This window comes from Hyperolius riggenbachi, chromosome 3, assembly GCF_040937935.1.
Source record: "Hyperolius riggenbachi isolate aHypRig1 chromosome 3, aHypRig1.pri, whole genome shotgun sequence".
NCBI lineage: Eukaryota > Metazoa > Chordata > Amphibia > Anura > Hyperoliidae > Hyperolius > Hyperolius riggenbachi.
The window spans coordinates 463,650,974-463,674,749 of record NC_090648.1 but is presented as its reverse complement, the minus strand read 5'-3'; positions in this window follow the sequence as shown (position 1 = coordinate 463,674,749).

Sequence of the window (23,776 nt, the reverse complement as noted above, 5' to 3'; positions counted from 1 at the left end):
AGTCCCAGCCATCCGCCACCATCATTGCTTGCAGCTCCTACCATCTTCTGCAAACATTGTAGCGGCAATGGGAAACTGGGTGGGGGAAGGGGGGGGGTTAGTGTTAGGAAAGGAGAGGTAAAGGCTAGCATTAGGATTGGGGGGGGGTTAGTGTTAGGAGCAGAGAGGGAAAGGCTAGTGTTAGGAATAGAGAGGGGGGGAGTTTAGTGTTAGGATAGGAGAAGGCTAGTGTTAGGTGTAGAAATGGGAGGTTAAAGTTAGGAGAGGGGAAGGCTAGTGTTAGGAGTGGTGGGGGGGGGGGGGGGGTAAGTGTTAAGACAGGAGAAGGCTAGGGTTAGGAGTGGAGAGGGGGAGGTTAGTGTTAGGAGTGGAGAAGGTGGAGGTAAGTGTTAGGAGTGCAGAGGGGGCAGGTTAGTATTAGGAGAGGGGAAGGCTAGTGTAAGGATTAGAGAGGAGGGAGGTGAGTGTTAGGAGTGGATAGGGGGATGCTAGTGTTTGCAGTAGAGAAGGGGGAGGTTAGTGTTAGGAGTGAAGAGGGGGGAGGTTAGTGTAAGGGGGGGAGGAAGGCTATTGTTAGGAGTGGAGGGGGGGTTAGTGTTAAGAGAGGGGAAGGCTAGTGCTAGGACTGGGGAAGGGGAAGGTGGGAGAGAAGAAAACTAGTGTAAGGAGTGGAGAGGGGGGAGGTGAGTGTTAGGAGTGGAAAGGGTGGAGGCTACTGTTAGCAGTAGAGAAGGGGAGGTTAGTGTTAGGAATTGTCAGGCTGGTGTTAGGAGGGAAGAGGGGGGAAGTTAGCGTTAGGAGAGGGGAAGGCTAGTGTTAGGAGTGAAGGATGGGAAGGTTAGTGTAAGGAGAGGGGAAGGCTAGTGTTAGGAGTGGAGGGGGGGTTAGTGTTAAGAGAGGGAAAGGCTAGTGCTAGGAGTGGTGAATGGGAAGGTTAGTGTTAGTAGAGAAGGATAGTGTTAAGGCTAGGGTTGTAGTGTAGAGAGGGGCAGGTTAGTGTTAGGAGAGGAGAGGGTGGAGGTTAGCTTTAGGAGTAGAAATGGGGGTAGGTTAGTGTTAGGAGAAGGGATGGCTAGTGTTAGGTGTAGAGAGGGGAGGTTAGTGTTAGGAGAGGAGAAGGCTAGTGTTAAGAGTGGATGGGGAGATAAGTGTTAGGAAAAGGTAAGGCTAGTATTAGAAGTAGAGAGGGGGTGGTTAGTGTAAGGAGAGGAGAGGGTGAAGGTTAGTTTTAGGAGTAGGGAGGGGGTAGGTTAGTGTTAGGAGAGGGGGAAACTAGTGTTAGGAGTGGAGAGAGGGAGGTAATTGTTAGGAGTGGAAAGGTAAGTGTCAGGAGAGGGGAAGGCTAGTGTTAGGAGTGAGGGGAGGGGTTATTGTTAAACGAGGGGAAGACTAGTGCTAGGACTGGAGAAGGGGAAGGTTAGTGTTAGGAGAGAAGAAGGCTAGTAATAAGAGTGGATGGGGGAGGTTAGTGTTAGGAAAAGGGATGGCTAGTGTTAGGTGTAGAGGAGGTTAGTGTTAGGAGAGGGGAAGGGAAGTCCAGTGTTAGGAGTGGAGGGGGGTGGGTACTGGGTAAAGATGGGAGGTTATTGTTAGGAAAGAACAAGTCTAGTGTTAGGTGTATGAAGGAGGGAGGTTAGAGTTAGGAGAGGAGAAGGCTAGTGTTAAGAGTGGATGGGGGAGGTTATTGTTAGGAAAAGGGAAGGCTAGTATTAGAAGTAGAGAGGGGGGAGGTTAGTGTAAGGAGAGGAGAGGGTGGAGGTTAGTTTTAGAGTGGATAGGTTAGTGTTAGTAGAGGGAAAGGCAAGTGTTAAGAGTTGAGAGAAGGGAGATTAGTGTCAGGACAGGGGAAGGCTTTTGTTAGGTGTAGAGAGGGGAGAGGTTAGTGTTAGGAGAGGGGAAGGCTAGTGTTAGGTGTAGAGAGGGGAGAGGTTAGTGTTAGGAGAGGGGAAGGCTAGTGTTAAGAGAGAAGAAGGCTAGTGTTAGGAGAGGTGTGAGGGAGGTTAGTGTTAAGAGAGGAGAAGGCTAGTGTTAGGAGAGGAGACGGCTAGTGTTAGGTCTAGAGAGGGGGAAGGTTAGTGTTAGTAGAGGGATAGGCTAGTGTTAGGAGGAGGGGGTAGTGTTAGGAGAGGATAGGGGTGGTATTGCTTAAAAGCATATTAACTAGTGTAGCACTATTAGGGTTAGAGTTGAGCTGAAATTTTCGTAATTTCGCATTACTATAATTACGCATGCGAAATTTGCGATTACGATGCGAAATTAGCGTAGCGAAATTGCCATTAAAATCGTAATTGAAAATACCGTAAGCGTAATTTTCAATGCGAAATTTCGCGTTTCGTTCATGCCGTAATTTCGCATTAAACGCTACCGTAATTTCGCGTTAAACCGTAACGCTCCGTATAATATAAAAAAGCCGCCGACTTTAAGGGTTAATAGCAAAGCCCCCTTAAATGCTAAGAGCCTCAAATTTGGAGAATATATTAAGGAGATCAGGAGGAATAAGAGGAAATTTTTTTTTTTCAAAAAGACCTTATAGTTTTTGAGAAAATCGATGTTAAAGTTTCAAAGTAAAAATGTATACATTTAAAAACCCGCCGACTTTAACGGTTAATAGCAAAGCCTGCTTAAAGTTTAGGAACACCAAATTCCTAGGGTATATTAAGGGGATCAGTGGGAATAAGAGGAAAAATTTTTTTTTCAAAAACACCTTATAGTTTTTGAGAAAATCGATTTTTAAGTTTCAAGGGCAAAAATGTCTTTTAAATGCGGAAAATGTCAGTTTTTTTTGCACAGGTAACAATAGTGTATTATTTTCATAGATTCCCCCAAGTGGGAAGAGTTTTACTTACTTCGTTCTGAGTGTGGGAAATATAAAAAAAAAACGACGTGGGGTCCCCCCTCCCAGACCTCTTTAACCCCTTGTCCCCCATGCAGGCTGGGATAGCCAGAATGCGGAGCACCGGCCGCGTGGGGCTCCGCACCCTGACTATACCAGCCCGCATGGTCAATGGATTGGGGGGTCTCGGAAGGGGAGGGGCAGCCAAGCTTTCCCCTCCCCCTCCGAGCCCTTGTCCAATCCAAGGACAAGGGGCTCTTCTCCACCTCCGATGGGCGGTGGAGGTGGAGGCCGCGATTTCCTGGGTGGGGGGTTCATGGTGGAATCTGGGAGTCCCCTTTAAAAAGGGGTCCCCCAGATGCCCACCCCCCTCCCAGGAGAAATGAGTATAGAGGTACTTGTAGTACCCCTTACCCATTTCCTTTAAGAGTTAAAAGTAAATAAACACACAAACACATAGAAAAAGTATTTTAATTGAACAAAAAACATAACCACGAAAAAAGTCCTTTAATATTCTTAATTAACCATTAATACTTACCTGTCCCTTTAAATAAATGATCCCACGCAATATCCTCGGAAATGTTCTATCAGTTACAATGTAACAAAGTTATTATGTAACAACTTTGTTACATTGTAACTACGCCGCACCCGACGTCACTCACCGCCGCCGCCGCGTCTGCGCTGCAGGACCCGACAGAGCTCTGAGCTATAGCTCAGAGCTCTCGAAAGCATCTTTGTATTTGGGCTCCAAGGAGCCCCATTGGTCCTTAGCAGACCAATGGGGTTCCTTCTGATTTGAAGGAACCCCATTGGTCTGCTAAGGACCAATGGGGCTCCTTGGAGCCCAAATACAAAGATGCTTCTCAGAGCTCTGAGCTATATAGCTCAGAGCTCTGTCGGGTCCGTGCAGGACGCTAAGTCCCCGCCGGCTCCGCTGCCCTCCCCGCCTCTCCCACATGTCACCCACATGTCACCCACATGTGGGTGACATGTGGGTGACAGATGTGGGCGGGGTGGACAGCGGGAGCTGCGGGGACTTAGCGTCCTGCACGGACGCGTATGCGGCGGCTGAGCGGCGAGTGGCGTCGGGTGCGGCGTAGTTACAATGTAACAAAGTTGTTACATAATAACTTTGTTACATTGTAACTGATAGAACATTTCCGAGGATATTGCGTGGGATCATTTATTTAAAGGGACAGGTAAGTATTAATGGTTAATTAAGAATATTAAAAGACTTTTTTCGTGGTTATGTTTTTTGTTCAATTAAAATACTTTTTCTATGTGTTTGTGTGTTTATTTACTTTTAACTCTTAAAGGAAATGGGTAAGGGGTACTACAAGTACCTCTATACTCATTTCTCCTGGGAGGGGGGTGGGCATCTGGGGGACCCCTTTTTAAAGGGGACTCCCAGATTCCACCATGAACCCCCCACCCAGGAAATCGCGGCCTCCACCTCCACCGCCCATCGGAGGTGGAGAAGAGCCCCTTGTACTTGGATTGGACAAGGGCTCGGAGGGGGAGGGGAAAGCTTGGCTGCCCCTCCCCTTCCGAGACCCCCCAATCCATGGACCATGCGGGCTGGTATAGTCAGGGTGCGGAGCCCCACGCGGCCGGTGCTCCGCATTCTGGCTATCCCAGCCTGCATGGGGGACAAGGGGTTAAAGAGGTCTGGGAGGGGGGACCCCACGTCGTTTTTTTTATATTTCCCACACTCAGAACGAAGTAAGTAAAACTCTTCCCACTTGGGGGAATCTATGAAAATAATACACTATTGTTACCTGTGCAAAAAAACCTGACATTTTCCGCATTTAAAAGACATTTTCGCCCTTGAAACTTAAAAATCGATTTTCTCAAAAACTATAAGGTCTTTTGAAAAAAAATTTTTCCTCTTATTCCCACTGATCCCCTTAATATACCCTGGGAATTTGGTGTTCCTAAACTTTAAGCAGGCTTTGCTATTAACCGTTAAAGTCGGCGGGTTTTTAAATGTTTACATTTTTCCTTTGAAACTTTAACATCGATTTTCTCAAAAACTATAAGGTCTTTTTGAAAAAAAATGTTTTCCTCTTATTCCTCCTGATCTCCTTAATATATTCTCCAAATTTGAGGCTCTTAGCATTTAAGGGGGCTTTGCTATTAACCCTTAAAGTCGGCGGCTTTTTTATATTATACGGAGCGTTACGGTTTAACGCGAAATTACGGTAGCGTTTAATGCGAAATTACGGCATGATACGACTGTAATGCGAAAATTACGCGAAAATTACGCTTACGCGAAATTTCGCGAAATCCTTCTTCATTACGATTATGTACTTACGGCCATAATCGTAATTACACTAATTACGCGAAATTTCGCAAAATCGTAATTAGGTCATTACGCTCATCTCTAATTAGGGTGACTAGCACCATTCAGAGTAGGCTAGCATAGTGTAGTGTAGGGACCCACCCTAAAAGAGTCTACCGTGACGTGGTGGGTGGGCTTACAATCCTACTGCTCAAAAAGTTTTACTTTTCTTCAGTTGGATTAACCAAAAGACTCTTAATGTTTGGATCACTAATCATCTTTTTTTACCCTACAGTGACAATTCACAGTTCCATTTACTGGAACTGATCCTGGGAATTGCATAAGGCCACAAGGAACCAACCGTGGCCACCTCCTAGCCATGAAGTCAGGGCCTCTATAAGTTCTGCTGCTCATAGACGATGCACCCTTGGAACAGCTCTTCACTCAATTGAAGGTGCATCACTAGTGGGCTGTAAAACGAATTGAGGACTCAACTTTATGGCTACAATTACCTCAGAGCTCTCTCCAAGACCAGCTGATCTTTGCTTTCCAACATGTCATGAAAACGTACACATGTCTACATACAATAAGGACACAGTACATGAACCTTTTATCTTATCATGTAAATCAAATTCAGATTCAGCATATGCAGCAACTATAGAGATGTCAGGTAATTCTGGCTACTCCTACATTCCCCCCGGGTATTGTCGCCACCCGCCTATAATTAGGCAAATGCTATGAGCTACTTAAGGGATTACAGTTTTAAATAAAGGTAATTGTACAACAGTTTAAAGTCCTAGCTCAACCTCTGTTTTTTTTTTAACTCATATGACAGTAAATTTACATTAAAGGATACCACAACCGAATGGTTGTGGTAAAATTGATTGCTGCACTGTGTAGGGGGTGATGAGCGCATACCTGCATTTCCTCCCGCCCCCCTCCGTCTGCCGCCGTTCATACGTTATACACTCCGGTGTGCGGCGACTTGCTTGACCTCTGCCCCGGACATACTGCGCCCTGTGTGCGCAGTATGTCCTTCCCCCTTCGCTTCTGGCCGGCGCATAGTGCCAGGCTCAGAAGCACGCTGTCCCCTTTTTGCTGCGTGTGCGCTCCATCACACCGAGCGTCACATGATTAGCATGTGACGCTCGGTGTAATGGAGCGCATCGCAGCAAAAAGGGGACAGCGTGCTTCTGAGCCTGGCACTATGCGCCGGCCAGAAGCGAAGGGGGAAGGACATACTGCGCACACAGGGCGCAGTATGTCCGGGGCAGAGGTCAAGCAAGTCGCCGCACACCGGAGTGTATAACGTATGAACGGCGGCAGACGGAGGGGGGCGGGAGGAAATGCAGGTATGCGCTCATCACCCCCTACACAGTGCAGCAATCAATTTTACCACAACCATTCGGTTGTGGTATCCTTTAATTAAGACTATACATTGCACATTTGCTTTCACAATAAATATATTGAAAGCAACTCGCTGGCTGGGTCCTTCATTTTCCTACTGGGATTAAGGGGCCCATACACTTACCGATTTTCCCACCTGTGATGGAATCTGCTGTGAAATCATCGCGCAAACGCTAACAGAACGATCTATTTCCGTCCGAAATCGATTGTTCCCGACGACTCCCGTCGGTCCATCCGTGCAGAAGATTTCCCTCGATTGCCAGCGGGTCGGGAGTGCGTTGATAGTGGCGTTCGAATGCCCAATGACCGACGCTAGCGGCAATACATTACCTGTTCTGGCCTGCGCGTATCCCCGGTCTCCGCTGTCTTCTTCTCCATGCTTGTCTCCTCCAGCTTCACTGAACTTCCTGTCCCGGCAGGAAGTTTAAACAGTAGAGCGCCCTCTACTGTTTAAACTTCCCCGGCAGGAGGTTCAATGAAGCTGGAGCCGAGCGCGGAGAAGAAGACAGCGGAGACCGGGGGACTCGCGCCGGCCTGATCAGGTGATGTATGCAGGGGGGGCAGCGGCAGCTTCACAGATTGTGATCGGTTTCATGCTGAAATCAATTCACAATCTGTTTGCAGTAAAGGCAGCCATACAATCCCTCTCTGATCAGATTTGATCAGAGAGGGATCTATCTGTTGGTCGAATCTGATGGCAAATCGACCAGTGTATGGCCACCTTAACACTGCAAACTTATTGGACAGATCAATTCTCTGATGGCTGGTCATCATCCGAACTCCTCCCGATATTTCATAATATCCTGAGAAGGGAGAGGAGTTACCAGCCTTCATTATATCAGTGTCTGGCTGGATAGTAGACTCACATGACCCTAGAGGTGTGTACACACGCACTACTGCCGCCAACGACGGGTCTGTCAGACCCTCCCACTGGGCGGACGTTCAGCCGACAGTAGCACGTGTGTACGTGCTGTCGGCGGACTGATAAGGCTGTTTCTGAATGGTCCGCTCAGCGGCTGAACGTCCGCCCAGCGGGAGGGTCTGGCGGACCCGTCGTTGGCGGCAGTAATGCGTGTGTACGCACCTTAACGTTCAACGTTATAAAGGCTGGGAATACACTTGGCAGAAATGCTAGCATTGTGGAAAACGCCGCGTTTTTGCCTGCAATGGTAGTCCGCATCAAAAAATGCATATGCGTTTTGCATGCGTTTTCAAACATGCGTATTTAAAACCGCTGGTTTTGTTGCACAATTTTCAAAAATGCATAAAAAACGCACGTAATGCAAGTCAATGTCGCCTGCCACGCGGTGCCCATCTGTCTTCTGGTTCTTCCTCTTCCATTTGTACCTCACACGCCACTGGCGATTAGTGCGTATACAGCAAATGGTGGAGCGGGATTCCGACAGGACAGGTAATGTATAAATGCACGCACATTTATACAATAGGGGGAACAGCACCGGGGAGTTCATCACATTAGTCGCTCATCCCAATATCGCTTGTTGTTACTGCCATGCACCCGGGCGACCATGACGGCCCAACATCCGATCATTACATGCGACCAATTTTGGGCTGAAATTGATAACATCGTTGATCGGGCATGCTCTTGGTAGCACCGATTATTATACGATTCAATAATAATTATCAGAAAAAATGGAGGGGGCCGGCAGCACATGCACTCACCAAACCAATGTCAGCAGGGAAACCAAGCACCAAAGTCCACAGCAACCAGAAAAAGGGGATCTCGCTGCACCAGATGATTTGAAAGTAGAAATGTCTTTATTGTTCAATCCAGCATTACAGCAAAAGATAAAAGCTCACGCTTATCGGAGCAGACGGCTATAAAGCTATGATTAAGGAGCCGTCTGCTCCGATACGAATGAGCTTTTAGCTGTTGCTGTAATGCTGGATTGAACAATAAATACATTTCTACTTTCAAATCATCTGGTGCAGCGGGAGCCCCTTTTTTCTGGTTGCAATAATTATCAGATGGTCGATTGGCCGCCAAGTTGAGAGAGATGTATGGACACCTTGGGCTTGATTCACTAACCGACGCTAAGTCGGTTAGTGAGCCTTGTCACTTAGCGGGCGCAAACTATGGCACTAAGCAGTTTGTGCCCACACATCAGTCTTAGTACCGCTCACTGCGTGCACAGCGAGGGTGCCCCTATATTAGTGCGCGGTGCGACGATAACGTTGCACCCACTGCCCCTTGATAACGGCAATTGGGTGCCCCTGAAACGGGGAGCCGATGCGCCGTTATCGTCGTACCAGGTGCGACATTTTAGGGGCAGCAAGTGCGATGTTATCGTTGCACCTCGCACTAATATAGGCGCACCCGCACTGTGCGTGCAGTGAGCAGGGCTGTGCGCGAAGTAGCTTTACGCGCACTAGGGGCAAAAAATGACTTTTCACACCGGCGCTAACACTTAGCGCTGGTTAGTGAATCAAGCCCCTTAAAGAGACACTGAAGCGAACTAATTTTGCCCATTTCACCTTATAATTCGCTTCAGTGCTCTCATGACAAGTAAACCTCCGCGTCGCAGCCGCAAAACGAGGGCTGCAGCCCCCAAATCCCTCTGCAAATATCCACGACCAACTTGGTCGTGGATTTTGCTGCTCTGAGAGGCAGAGCTATGAGCTGTAGCTCTGCCTCTCTTGCCGTCAATCGCCGCACGGATCGCCGCCTCTCCCCGCCCCTCTCTGTAAAGGAAGCGTAAGAGGGGCGGGGAGAAACGGCGATCTGCTGCAATTGACATCCAGGAAATGCCGGCTGGATTGTCCCCCGGGGATTTGGGGGCTCTGCAGCCCTCGTTTTGCGGCTGGGACGCGGCGGTTTACTTGTCATGAGAGCACTGAAGCGAATTATAAGGTAAAATGGGCAAAATTAGTTTGCTTTAGTGTCTCTTTAAGTTTTAGCTCCAGATCTTTAGTTCTTCACACAAACAGTGATAATCGAGTAATATTTCTGAGTATCCAAAGAGAAGACAAAGACATTTTTTCCTCTTAATAGTAAAGTTCACAAGTTGACCACTTGACTGATAATTTTGTAGTGACATCAGAATAAGAACACAGAGGACCCACATAATACTTATCAGATGAGATTCTGCAATGGTTCACGCAATCACAGTGTTTAAACATACACTTTGTACTGCAATTGTTTCCCAGCGTTAAGGTCTTGATATAAAACACAAAGTTTACTTAATTTTATTGCTGTCAACATTGTGAGAGCGGTTGAAGTGCTTCTTTCATTATGCAGCGACCTTTCACATTGATCATTTAGAATAGGTGATCTGCTCTGTTTCATTGTAAACATTTTGAATATCTTTTTTAGTTTTCTGATGATGTATTCACTCTGATATTTCAGATAAGCTAGAAGGAAATTTATGGCTCAGAGTCTTGCCGTCTGCAGTAGATACAGTTTGGACACAATGACTTTCTTTTAACTGCTGAACAGGCCTCGCCAGAAATGTGAACACACACGGCTGAAACTAGAAACAATTATACAGGAAGATTCTTCAATTGCTTTAAAACCTGCAAAAAAAAATGAGACAGAATCGAAGATGGAAACATTTGCAGAAAATTAAATCACCAGACCCTTTGCTAAGATATTGTAGGACCTTAAAGTGGACCTGAACTCAGAACTTCCTCTTTGCTCTTAAAGATAAGCAACAGCATAATAACCTTTAAAAGAAAAACATTTCTTTGTTGCTGCTAATACAAATCCTGAAATAATTCTGCACTGTTTCTACTTCCTCCTTTCATGAAAGCAGACATAGGGCTTGATTCACAGAAGTGTGCTAAGTGTTAGCACACCAGTGAAAAGCCCCTTAGCGCATGCAAAGTACCTTTGCATGCACTAATATTTGCGCAACTGTTATCGCATACAAAAATCCACGTTGCGCGCGTTAAGTCGGTTCACCGAAAATGTCACACCGGTGTGTGTGAAATTTTGCACCGTGCACTCGAAAAGACTCATTGCCCGCACGCAAAAGTAATTTTGCGCGCGGGTGATGCGACTTTTTGAGCTCAGGGTGCGACGCTTCACACGCACTGGTGCGATGTTTTCGGAGCACCGACTTTTGTACACGATAACTGCCTAGCGCCCTAGTTTGGACGTCTAAAGCCTTAAGATGTCCTAACTAAGTTAGCGCCGGTTAGTGAATTGAGCCCCTATTGTTAACATCCTGTGCTTTCAAATGAGCTTATCTGGCATCTCTGCCATGGCAGTCATGCGACACAGGGAAGAGATCAAATTACAACTTGTGATTAGACACAAGTGAGGGGGAATTAGACTGGCTAAACTCTCTAAATACATACAGGGTGCATTTCTCTATGTTTTCCTGCTGTCCTGTGCAAGAGTTCAGGTCCACTTTAATGGTTATTATAAGTGTTATTATTTATTGATTTGTATAGCATTTAGGCATGGGCATAACAATAGCCCCGCAACACCCGCAATTGCAAGGGGGCCTGGGGGCCTTGAGGGCCTTCCTCCTCCTTACCTCCACAACCAGAGTATCACGGGGAGAGTTATACTTACCTGTTTCCAGCCCCGCAAATCTCCATGCATCACAGCAGCACTCTCTGCTGCCCTTTGCCGAGCTCCCGATCACATGACTATAATGCTCCCTGCTATAATTTGCATGGTGGGAGGGGGTGGCAGGGATTTTTGTTTGCAGCCTGCCTGGTCCCTTGGGCGGGGGGGGGCACTATGGATCTAGGGGGACCCATGCAATCTTTTTTTGCAGGGGGGCCCCATATGTGGTAGTTACGCCCCTGCATTTAGGCCTGTGGCTCACTAGAGCGCTTTCAGCTCCGCTTTAGGATTGCCAACGATCACTGGTGATCCCAAAAAGTGCTACGTTGGTGAAAATGAATGGAGGGAAAGCCACAGGAGTGATTGGCCAAATCGCAATATCTAGTGATAATCGTAATCTGTTCATTTCAATTGTTCAAAATTTTGCTTAATTTTGACAATTACTGCCATATTTGATTAGAATTTGGACATGCAGTTAATTTTGCGTAATCAATTCGTAATTTTGTGTAAATACGCAAAGTTTTGCATACTTTTGTGCAAACTTTAGCGGCTTATAGCAAAGCTCCCATACATGCTAGTGTCACCAAAATTGCATGTATGTTAAGTGGAATAGTGAGAACAACTTTAAAAAAAATGTAAAAAGAACTCATAGTTTTTCAGAAAGTCGACTTTAAAAATGCAAAGGAAAATGGTTTTTAAACTCAGGAGAATGAAAGTTTAAAAAACAGTTTTGCTTTGCATTTTCAAAATTGATTATTTCAAAAACTACAAGGTATTTTTGAAAACATTTTTTAAAATTGTTCCCACTATTCCCCTAAGCAAATGTAGAACTTTTGGTGGCAATAGCATCTATGGGGGCTTTGCTATTAACTGTTAAATTCAGCAAAAAAGTATTCGAAAATTACACAAAATTGCAAAATTACGGGTCCTGATTACGTTTACATATGAAATTAATTACCACTTTCTTCAAAATTTTGCATTAGGATTCTGTATCGACAATTGCACTCCAATGCAAAAGATAGGAGTGCGCAAAACTGCTTTTGAGTAGTGTTGGGCGAACATCTAGATGTTCGGGTTCGGGCCGAACAGGCCGAACATGGCCGCGATGTTCGGGTGTTCGAGCCGAACTCCGAACATAATGGAAGTCAATGGGGACCCGAACTTTTGTGCTTTGTAAAGCCTCCTTACATGCTACATACCCCAAATTTACAGGGCATGTGCACCTTGGGAGTGGGTACAAGAGGAAAAATTTTTTTGCAAAAAGAGCTTATAGTTTTTGAGAAAATTGATTGTAAAGTTTCAAAGGAAAAACTGCCTTTTAAATGTGGAAAATGTCATGTTTCTTTGCACAGGTAACATGCTTTTTTTCGCCATGCAGTCATAAATGTAATACAGAGAAGAGGTTCCACGAAAAGGGACCGGTAACGCTAACCCAGCACCAGCAGCAGCACACGTGATGGAACAGGAGGAGGCGCAGGAGGAGAAGGCCACGCTTTGAGACACAACAACCCAGGCCTTGCATGAGGACAAGAAGCATGCGGATAGCATGCTTTGTACCGCCATGCAGTCATAAATGTAATAAAGATAAGTGGTTCAATAAACAGGGACCACGCGGCAACGCTAACCCAGCAGCAGCAGACGTGATGGAACAGGAGGAGGCGCAGGAGGAGAAGGCCACGCTTTGTGAGACACAACAACCCAGGCCTTGCATGAGGACAAGAAGCGTGCGAATAGCATGCTTTGTACCGCCATGCAGTCATAAATGTAATAAAGATAAGTGGTTCAATAAACAGGGACCACGCGGCAACGCTAACCCAGCAGCAGCAGACGTGATGGAACAGGAGGAGGCGCAGGAGGAGAAGGCCACGCTTTGTGAGACACAACAACCCAGGCCTTGCATGAGGACAAAAAGCGTGCGGATAGCATGCTTTGTACCGCCATGCAGTCATAAATGTAATAAAGATAAGTGGTTCAATAAACAGGGACCACGCGGCAACGCTAACCCAGCAGCAGCAGACGTGATGGAACAGGAGGAGGCGCAGGAGGAGAAGGCCACGCTTTGTGAGACACAACAACCCAGGCCTTCCATGAGGACAAAAAGCGTGCGGATAGCATGCTTTGTACCGCCATGCAGTCATAAATGTAATAAAGATAAGTGGTTCAATAAACAGGGACCACGCGGCAACGCTAACCCAGCAGCAGCAGACGTGATGGAACAGGAGGAGGCGCAGGAGGAGAAGGCCACGCTTTGTGAGACACAACAACCCAGGCCTTGCATGAGGACAAAAAGCGTGCGGATAGCATGCTTTGTACCGCCATGCAGTCATAAATGTAATAAAGATAAGTGGTTCAATAAACAGGGACCACGCGGCAACGCTAACCCAGCAGCAGCAGACGTGATGGAACAGGAGGAGGCGCAGGAGGAGAAGGCCACGCTTTGTGAGACACAACAACCCAGGCCTTGCATGAGGACAAAAAGCGTGCGGATAGCATGCTTTGTACCGCCATGCAGTCATAAATGTAATAAAGATAAGTGGTTCAATAAACAGGGACCACGCGGCAACGCTAACCCAGCAGCAGCAGACATGATGGAACAGGAGGAGGCGCAGGAGGAGAAGGCCACGCTTTGTGAGACACAACAACCCAGGCCTTGCATGAGGACAAAAAGCGTGCGGATAGCATGCTTTGTACCGCCATGCAGTCATAAATGTAATAAAGATAAGTGGTTCAATAAACAGGGACCACGCGGCAACGCTAACCCAGCAGCAGCAGACGTGATGGAACAGGAGGAGGCGCAGGAGGAGAAGGCCACGCTTTGTGAGACACAACAACCCAGGCCTTGCATGAGGACAAAAAGCGTGCGGATAGCATGCTTTGTACCGCCATGCAGTCATAAATGTAATAAAAATAAGTGGTTCAATAAACAGGGACCACGCGGCAACGCTAACCCAGCAGCAGCAAACGTGATGGAACAGGAGCAGGCGCAGGAGGAGAAGGCCATGCTTTTTGAGACACAACAACCCAGGCCTTGCATGAGGACAAAAAGCGTGCGGATATAGCAGCAATGCTTTTTGCCGCCATGCAGTCATAAATGTAATACAGATGAGAGGTTCAATAAACAGGGACCGGAAACGCTACACCATCCCAGATGTTCATTGGTCATGTTACTTGGTTGGGGTCCTGGAGTGTTGCGTAGTCATTTCCAATCCAGGATTGATTCATTTTAATTTGAGTCAGACGGTCTGCATTTTCTGTGGAGAGGCGGATACGCCGATCTGTGACGATGCCTCCGGCAGCACTGAAACAGCGTTCCGACATAACGCTGGCTGCCGGGCAAGCCAGCACCTCTATTGCGTACATTGCCAGTTCGTGCCAGGTGTCTAGCTTCATGCCCGGTTTCAGGTCCAGCGGTGCCAGCCACAAATCCGTCTGTTCCTTTATTCCCCTCCAAATTTCCTCCCCTGTGTGCTGCTTATCCCCAAGGCAGATCAGCTTCAGCAACGCTTGCTGACGCATGCCAACAGCTGTGCTGCACTGCTTCCACGATCCTACTGCTGCTGGTGCTGGGTTAGCGTTTCCGGATGAGGTACAGCTTTGAGATGCGTTGGAGGAGAAGGAGTCAGAGAGGTAGGTGCTGCTGTTGTTATCCAGTGGGAGGGACGGCGGTGCAGCTGTTTGCGGCGTGGGCAACACCCGCGCCGTACCAGGTGAGGAATCGCTGCCAGGCTCCACAAGGTTCACCCAGTGCGCGGTAAGGGAGATGTATAGACCCTGGCCGAACGCACTCGTCCAGGTGTCAGTGGTGAGGTGAACCTTGCAGGCAACGGCATTCTTCAAGCTTCGGGTTATTTTGCTGACCACGTGCTCATGCAACTCAGGCACTGCTGGGAACCACGTAACGTGGGATGGCCACTGACATCATGCCCTTGAAGCTGTTTGTCTCCACCACTCGATATGGCAGCATTTCGCAGGCCAGAAGCTTTTCTATGCTGGCTGGCTGTTACTGCCACGGCCCGGGGGTCATTTGCTGGCAATTTCCTCTTGCGCTCAAACATCTCAGAGACAGACAACTCAACCGTAGGGCTGCACACCGAAGGGCTGTTGGTTGTTGTGTTTGATGAACACTGGGAGACCTCAAGAGCACTAGTCCGGAAAGTGACAGTGTCAGCATCGTCTGATGTTTGTGAATGTTGTGAACCACGCAATGGCTGGGCTACTGCTGCTGCTGAGGCGGGTCTGGTGGTGAGTTTGGTGAACCCAAGGGAGGCAGTGTTGCTGGTGGTACCCTGTCCTGCCGCGTTTGCCCACAGAGTGGGATGTTTGGATAGAATGTGGCGGCTCATGCTGGTGGTGGAGAGGTTGTTAATACTTTTCCCCCTGCTCAGGCGGGTCTTGCACACCTTGCAAATCGCCATGGTAACATCCTCAGTGCAGTCTTCAAAGAAAGCCCAGACTTTGGAGCACCTGCCTTGCTGGCGATTTCTGTTTGCGCCTCTTTTGCCTCTCACTTGAACTTCCATGCTTGCGGTGCCTGAAATTGCGCGCCGCCTACCTTGGGGCACAAGGCGAACTCGTGCAGCAGTGGGTTCCTCAACAGACTCATCTGTGCTGCTGCTACGACGGCGATGTTCTCGTTCACAAACAAAATCTGGGTCTATGTCCACATTGTCCATACCCTCCTCTTCCATCTCCTCAAACTCGTCATATGTCATTGTGGGGGGCCGCCGCCGTGGAGTAGAGCTCCCCAGAACAACCTCTGCGCAGCTCACTCCAACGTCGTCTGGTTATCTGGCAGTTGTGTGCGTGGTGACGCTGCCGGTTGTGTCAGCTTTGTGCCCACTGGCTCCTTGTAACTGGCTGAGGACTCGGACCTCGTGCGTGATGTGCTGGTGCTGCTTAACCCACTGCTGGACGCTTGAGAGGTCATCCAAGTAATTATCTGGTCCTGTTCTTTTGGATCTGTGAGGGTTGTTGTCCTGGACAACATGGGCGGTATTGAGTGGGTTTTCTTGGGTGCTCCCCTGTGGCCTGTACGTGAACCGTCAGGGGAAACACCTCTTCCCTTGCCCCTCCCTCTTTCACCGGATTTCTTCCTCATTTCACTTATCCTTAAAGTACACGCTGACTGGCAGCAGTACAGTGGCAGTACAGAAATGCTATACAGTGGTGGGTGAGCGGTGTACCACTATTGCCAGCAGCGACACAGAGCACAATGCTATACAGTGGCGGGTGAGCGGTGTACTACTGTTCCCAGCAGACACAGAGTGGAAGTAAACACAATGCTATATAGTGTGGCTGAGCCGTGCACAGTGGCAGTACACACAATGCTATATTAGTCAGGCTAAGCCGTGTACACAGAGTGTCAGAAAACACAATGCTATATATAGCGTGGCTGAGCGAGGTGCACAGTGGCAGTACACACAATGCTATATTAGTCAGGCTAAGCCGTGTACACAGAGTGTCAGAAAACACAATGCTATATATAGCGTGGCTGAGCGAGGTGCACAGTGGCAGTACACACAATGCTATATTAGTCAGGCTAAGCCGTGTACACAGAGTGTCAGAAAACACAATGCTATATATAGCGTGGCTGAGCGAGGTGCACAGTGGCAGTACACACAATGCTATATTAGTCAGGCTAAGCCGTGTACACAGAGTGTCACAAAACACAATGCTATATATAGCGTGGCTGAGCGAGGTACACAGTGGCAGTAAACAATGCTATATATAGTGTGGCTGAGCGAGCGGTGTACTACTGTTCCCAGCAGCGACACACAATGACTGGGGGGGGACCCTGGCTAGCGTGGCTGGAGAGCGAACTACCCTGCCTGCCTACCCAAAGCTAAACCCACAGACAAATGGCGGAGATATGACGTGGTTCGGGTATTTATTTACCCGAACCACGTGACCGTTCGGCCAATCAGAGCGCGTTCGGGCCCGAACCACGTGACCCGTTCGGCCAATCACAGCGCTAGCCGAACGTTCGGGGAACCGTGATGATGAAGTTACCGTGATGATGTAGCACGCCCCCAGTCGCCACAATGCATGGCGGGAACTCTCGATGCATGGTGGGAGATATTGTTACCATTGATGTGATTACATCTCCTGATCATTGAACTACATCTCCCAGTATGTATCCCTCATTCCCAGCATGCATTGCAGTGGCCGGGATGCGCTACCTCATCACAGAAACTTCAACCTGCGGCACAGAACAGAGAAGATGGAGGCTTCCATATAGACAGGGTGGCAACAGGCCATTCCCTACCCCCCAGTAAGTAAATGCTCACTGCACCTCCAAAAGCATTCACAGTCTACAAACCTCCTTTAGAGTCTTAGAGGATGATCATTTGACAAGTTTGCTGCACTCGGGAGCACACAGGTGCTTAGTATACATTCAAATTGCACTGATGGAGGACTCTCCTGGATTTTTTAGACTTCGCTGTAGGTGTGAAAATCAAGTATTTTGCACAGCTTTCTTGGACCACTAGTAGGAACATGGCTGCTCCGGAACTAACATGGGATACACTCAAGCTCTTAATTTCTCACACACACAATCGTAAATTATTCTATTTCAAGATGAGAAGAGAACTAAGGAACTTGAAAAGGATTATCTACCTGCCAAACCCAAACAACCACACCATAACTGACAGTATGCACAAAGGAAATGTGTTTCTGTCAAGAGTTCCTCCTACGCCAATCATAAATAAACTTTGAATACAGAGATTAAAAAAAAAAAATAAAGGCAATTAACTCTTGTCCTGATTTTCCAGGTAGCAATAAGTATCTATTAGCATATTTGTAGGAAAGATACATAAACCATATGAAAACCTAGAACACCCAAAAGGTCTTTGCAAAGTATTTTAAAGAAAAATATATATACTAGTCCCAAGCCGCTCATTTTAATAACGTACGCTAGCGAATTCCATGCAAGAACGGCTGCGATCCCGCGTGCATGCACAGACAATCTTGACCCCCACGTGCACACGGATCCATCTGAAAATGGCGCCTGCGAATAATGGCACACGGTGTTGCCGCTAATCCGTTTGTAACTTATTGCTATTTAACGTTAAAGTCTTATTGTTATTTAGCGTTAAAGCCTTATCGTTATTTAGCGTTAACACGCAGAACCCTCTCTGTACTTATCCCTAACCCTAAACCCCCCCCTGGTGGTGCCTAACCCTAACCACCCCCCTGGTGTTGCCTAACCCTAACCACCCCCCTGGTGGTGCCTAACCCTAAGACCCCCTGCTGGTGCCTAACCCTAAGACCTCCCTGGGGTTCCTAACCCTAAGACCCCCCTGGTGGTGCCTAACTGTAAGACCCCCCTGGTGGTGCCTAACCCTAACTACCCCCCTGGAGGTGCCTAACCCTAAGCACCCCCTGGTGGCGCCTAACCCTAAGACCTCCCTGGTGGTGCCTAACCCTAAGACCCCCCCAGTGGTGCCTAACCCTAACCTTGACAGTGTTACATTAAATCCAGTCACCGTTTTGCAGTTAAATAACTTCTGCAGTTTGGCTTATGTAGGGCGCTATTGATAAATAACGTTACTGTGCACAATAACATCTGCTGTTTGGCATATGAACGGTGCAATTTAAAAATAATGTTACTGTGTGCCGTTTTTCTTCTTTTTTCCCTGTGCGCCATTATTATGCAGTACTAACGATAAATAGCGATAAGCGTATCTTTTTAATGCGGCGCCATTTTTATGCATATGCGCTGTGCGCCGTTATTCACTGATCCGTGCACGCACATGACTGCAGCATCCCCTCTGGGTGCGCTCGTTCCATGCACGTGCATCCACAACCATTGCCCGAAGCCCTGTCGTTTATGTGCACCAAGCAGCTGGCAGGAGCGCACGGACACATTGACACAGGAGGACACAGCAACAAGGATTTTATTATACAGGATATACTGTGTATATTATTATTATTATTGCTTTATATAACGCCAACATATTCCATTATTTATACTGTATATGCTCGCCTATAAGCCTAATTTTACAGCACAAAAAAATGTGTTAAAATGTTACCCCCTCGGCTTATATGCGAGTCAGTGGAGCAGAACGGCTGGTGTAGTAGGTTTTGTTACTGGCAGAGGCTTAAGGGATTGTGCACTAGTGAACCTGCTCTTACCAGCTGGCTCCCTGCTGTGTCCGTGCCCTCCATCCCCTGTAACATGGTGTGCAGAGTGCACTGCTCAAGACTACCTGTGTTCCCTGGCTTGTGGAGCGGAGTGTGCAAGGAACATGTCACTGGTGCAATGATCGGGTGTTCTTCCTTTGTGGCAATCGCTGTCTATCATATCTATGATGCCATCTAGTGGCATCTTAAGATGCAGCTGTATGATCCTTGGGCACATCTGGCTATGGGGAGAGGGGCTGACTTGCACTAGGGGCACATCAGGCTACTGTGTGTGGAGGGGGCTATTCTGGGTAGGGGGCTTATATGCGAGTCAATTACTTTGTCCTGGTTTCTGAGGGAAAAGTGGGTGCCTCGGCTTATACACGGGTCGGCTTATATGCAAATATATATGGTATATATATATATATTCCAGAAAAAGGCAGAGCCCTTAGTCCCTTCATTGACATTATTATTATAGCGTCTAATAGCACCACTTAACTGTCCCACGGAGGGTCTCACAATCTAATCCCTACCATAGTCATATGTCTATATCATGTCATGTACAGTATGTGTGGTAGTCTAGCCAATTAACTTATCTGTATGTTTTTGGGCTGTGTGAGTAAACCAGGATGCCAAAAGGAAATCCACACAGACATGGGGATAACATACAAATTCCATGCAGATAGTGCCCTGGCTGGTAACCGAATCAGGGACCCAGATCTGCAAGGCAAGAGTGCTAACCACTACGCCACCATATTAGTTTTGCAAAGTTACTAACGGCTTTGGGGGGGTATGAAGCAATCTCTAGAAGTCTCTAGTTGTAGAAGAGATAGCACCTCAAAACCCAAGCAGAAAAATTGGGCGTTGGTGGATGATTGTGGCGCAGGTGCAATACTTTGGTTTTGCATATCAGCTGCAAGGTTCACTGCTCGACCAAGTACTTTTATTGCTTGTGTTGGCTATAGTATTGCCGAGTGTCTTGGAGGATAGTTTGGGCATCGAGTGTTCAGCTACCATTATCAGCTGATGTGCTGTGAGCTTTAAAATAACTGAGTTTCATGGGGGCTAGTTTGGGTGCTGAGTGTTTGACTGTAGCATAGCCAGGACTCAGTATCACTTTTTGCGGTAGAGTTTTATCGGTTAGATGGTAGTTAGGGTCAGAGGTTAGGTTAGGCTTAGTTCTACGAGGGTTAGTGTTAGGGGATAGGTCTAGAGACTAGGGTTACTCTCCTTTGTGCTGCTTCAATACAAATCAGCCAAAGAAAATGTTACTCCATAGATGTTTCTCCATAGATGTGCTGATTTTGAAATCAGAACATATCCATTCTTAAGCCACAAAGTGCAATCTATGACTTGAGAATGGATAATTTCTGGTATCTGAAACAGGCTTGTGTAACGGTCTAGTACCGTATATACTCGCAAGCAAGCCGACCCGCATGTAAGCCGACCCCCCCACTTTTACCCCAAAAAACAGGAAAAAATGATTGACCCTCATGTAAGCCGGGGGTAGGAAACGCTGGCCGCGTGATCCCCCCAGTATGTCCCAGTATAGCTAGTATAGTGCCCAGTATAGGTAGGTAGTGCTCAGTATAGCTAGTAAAATGCCCCAGTATAGCTAGTATAGTGCTCAGTATAGCTAGTATAGTGCTCAGTATAGCTAGTATAGTGCTCAGTATAGCTAGTATAGTGCTCATTATAGCTAGTATAGTGCTCAGTATAGCTAGTATAGTGCTCATTATAGCTAGTGAAGTGCCCCAGTTTAGCTAGTATAGTGCTCAGTATAGGTAGGTAGTGCTCAGTATAGCTAGTAAAATGCCCCAGTATAGCTAGTATAGTGCTCAGTATAGCTAGTATAGTGCTCAGTATAGCTAGTATAGTGCTCAGTATAGCTAGTATAGTGCTCAGTATAGCTAGTGAAGTGCCCCAGTTTAGCTAGTATAGTGCTCAGTATAGTGCCCCATTATAGCTAGTATAGTGCCTTATTATAGCTAGTATAGTGCCCCCAGTATAGCTAGTATAGTGCCCCCAGTATAGCTCGTATAGTGCCCCCAGTATAGCTAGTATAGTGCCCCATTATAGCTAGTATAGTGCCCCCAGTATAGCTAGTATAGTGCTCAGTATAGTGCCCCATTATAGCTAGTATAGTGCCCCATTATAGCTAGTATAGTGCCCCCAGTATAGCTAGTATAGTGCCCCCAGTATAGCTAGTATAGTGCCCCCAGTATAGCTAGTATAGTGCCCCCAGTATAGCTAGTATAGTGCTCAGTATAGTGCCCCATTATAGCTAGTATAGTGCCCCATTATAGCTAGTATAGTGCCCCAAGTATAGCTAGTATAGTGCCCCATTATAGCTAGTATAGTGCCCCCAGTATAGCTAGTATAGTGCCCCAGTATAGCTAGTATAGTGCCCCATTATAGCTAGTATAGTGCCCCATTATAGCTTGTATAGTGCCCCAGTATAGCTTGTATAGTGCCCCATATAGCTAGCATAGTGCCCCATATAGCTAGCATAGTGCCCCAGTATGGGTGGGTGGGTAGGTGCTGTCCCTCCCCGCTCCCCCCGCGGCCGCCGCTGCTATTACCTTAGGCGGCACCGCTTCCTCTATCCCCGTCCTCCTCCGGTAACTCATTCACAGCAGCGCGCCTCTCGCTGCTGTGATGACGAGGAAACCATAGAGAACGGCTTCCTGTAGCGGTGATGCCGTTACTATGGGAACCGCTCTCTATGGTTTCCTGCGTCATCACAGCAGCGGGGGCGCGCTGCTGTGAATGAGTTACCGGAGGAGGATGGGGATAGAGGAAGCGGCGCCGCCTAAGGTAATAGCAGCGGTGGCCGCGGGGGGAGCGGGGAGGGACAGCACCTATCCACCCACCCACCCACCCATGACTCGCAAGCAAGCCGACCCCCCAACTTTTGGCCCACTTTTGGGGGGTCAAAAATTCGGCTTGCTTGCGAGTATATACGGTACTACTGTGCTTTGTATTGAGATAATTCATTATATTCCCCATCTATTGAAACAAATTAGTCTTGTGCTGAAGATGAAAAGAGCTTCCGGTACTCCTAGTTCTGGTTGCAGCTATTTTAACAGCAGAAGAAGTATTTCAGGGGACAGTCTATGCACAGGAGAAGTGCCTGAGATGTACATGATTTTACCAGTGCTGCTCAGCAAGATTTCGGATATCCGAGTTACCCAGATAATCCAAACTTTTTCCACTATACGAACTTTGAATAGCAGTTCGGATATTTTTTAAAATGCGAATAGCACTATCCGAGCAAACTCGGGTTTCCCATCTGAAATCCGAAATCCGGGCGGATAGTTAGTTCAGATATCTGAGCAGAAGCTAAAATCACCTTCAATGGCAAAAATCCCTTTCGAAGGCATTCAGGCCGAGAGAGAGAGAGAGAGAGAGAGAGAGAGAGAGAGAGAGAGAGAGAGAGAGAGAGAGATTTTAAGTCCCCAGACTCCCCACATCATCAATAAGTGTTTCCCTTTAAAAAAAAAAACATGATGCTACATGCCTCATTTACCTTAAAAGAGGTTTTAGAAGCAATTTAAAGTCCACTTCCGGTTTTCTACCCGGATATCCGAATCCGAGCGGATATCTGGGATACTGGGTTCGGATATCCAATTCGGATTCAGATTCCAAAATTTTGAACTCGGATACCCGATTCGGATCGGATATCCGGATTTTGAAAAGGGGTATCCGAGCAGCACTGGTCATAACCATTATGGAGATATACAGTACTACAGGGCCAGATTTACCATAAGGCACTGTAGGCACGTGCCTACAGGCGAGGCGACTGATGATGGAAAGGCGCCTCCTCCCATCCCCTAGTTCCTCTCTCACTCCCTCCCTATACAGAGTCCTTATAAGAGTGTAATTTAGAGGTTACTCACCCTGCTTTTGGTATTTCATTGACGAGATCTCACTTCAGTCAGGGGCACCTCTAGCCACTTAATACTGAGATTCCTCTAGCTACCTAATACTTGGGGGCACCTCTTGCTACTTAATATTGATGGTACTTCTGGCTACCTAATACTTAAAGGGCACCTGTAGCTTCCTATGATGGGCAAGGGAACTACGGAAGAAGTGCCAGATGGGCCAGTCAGCACATTTGTGGTGTGGTTTGGCAGGGGTTTCAAGGCTCATGGAGTGCAAAGTCTAGGGTGCCAGGACATCTGTGCCTATACGCTCTTGTGAGGTAAATCCAGGTCTGCAGTACTATTACTATATGCTTATTAACTACTTAAGGACCGCACTGATTGAAATCTACGCCCTGTTTTGATGGCTATCTGGCTGGCAGGGCGTAGATTTCAATCAACCAATGCCGTGCGTTCTTGCAGCTTTCATCACTCTCGACGATCTCACAGCTGTTTTCCCACCACAGCTCACTTGCTCTGCCATCTCTATGATGGCAGAGCCCTGTGAGCAGGTAAGGAGGTGATTTAATTGGCTCCTGACCCTGTCTATCAATATAAGCCGCTCCCATTGGCTTACATTGATAGGCAGGGTAAGGATCCAATGAAAATGGCTCCTGACCTGCTCACATGACTCTGCCGTCATAGAGACGGCAGAGTGGGTGGCCCAGGATCCCGAC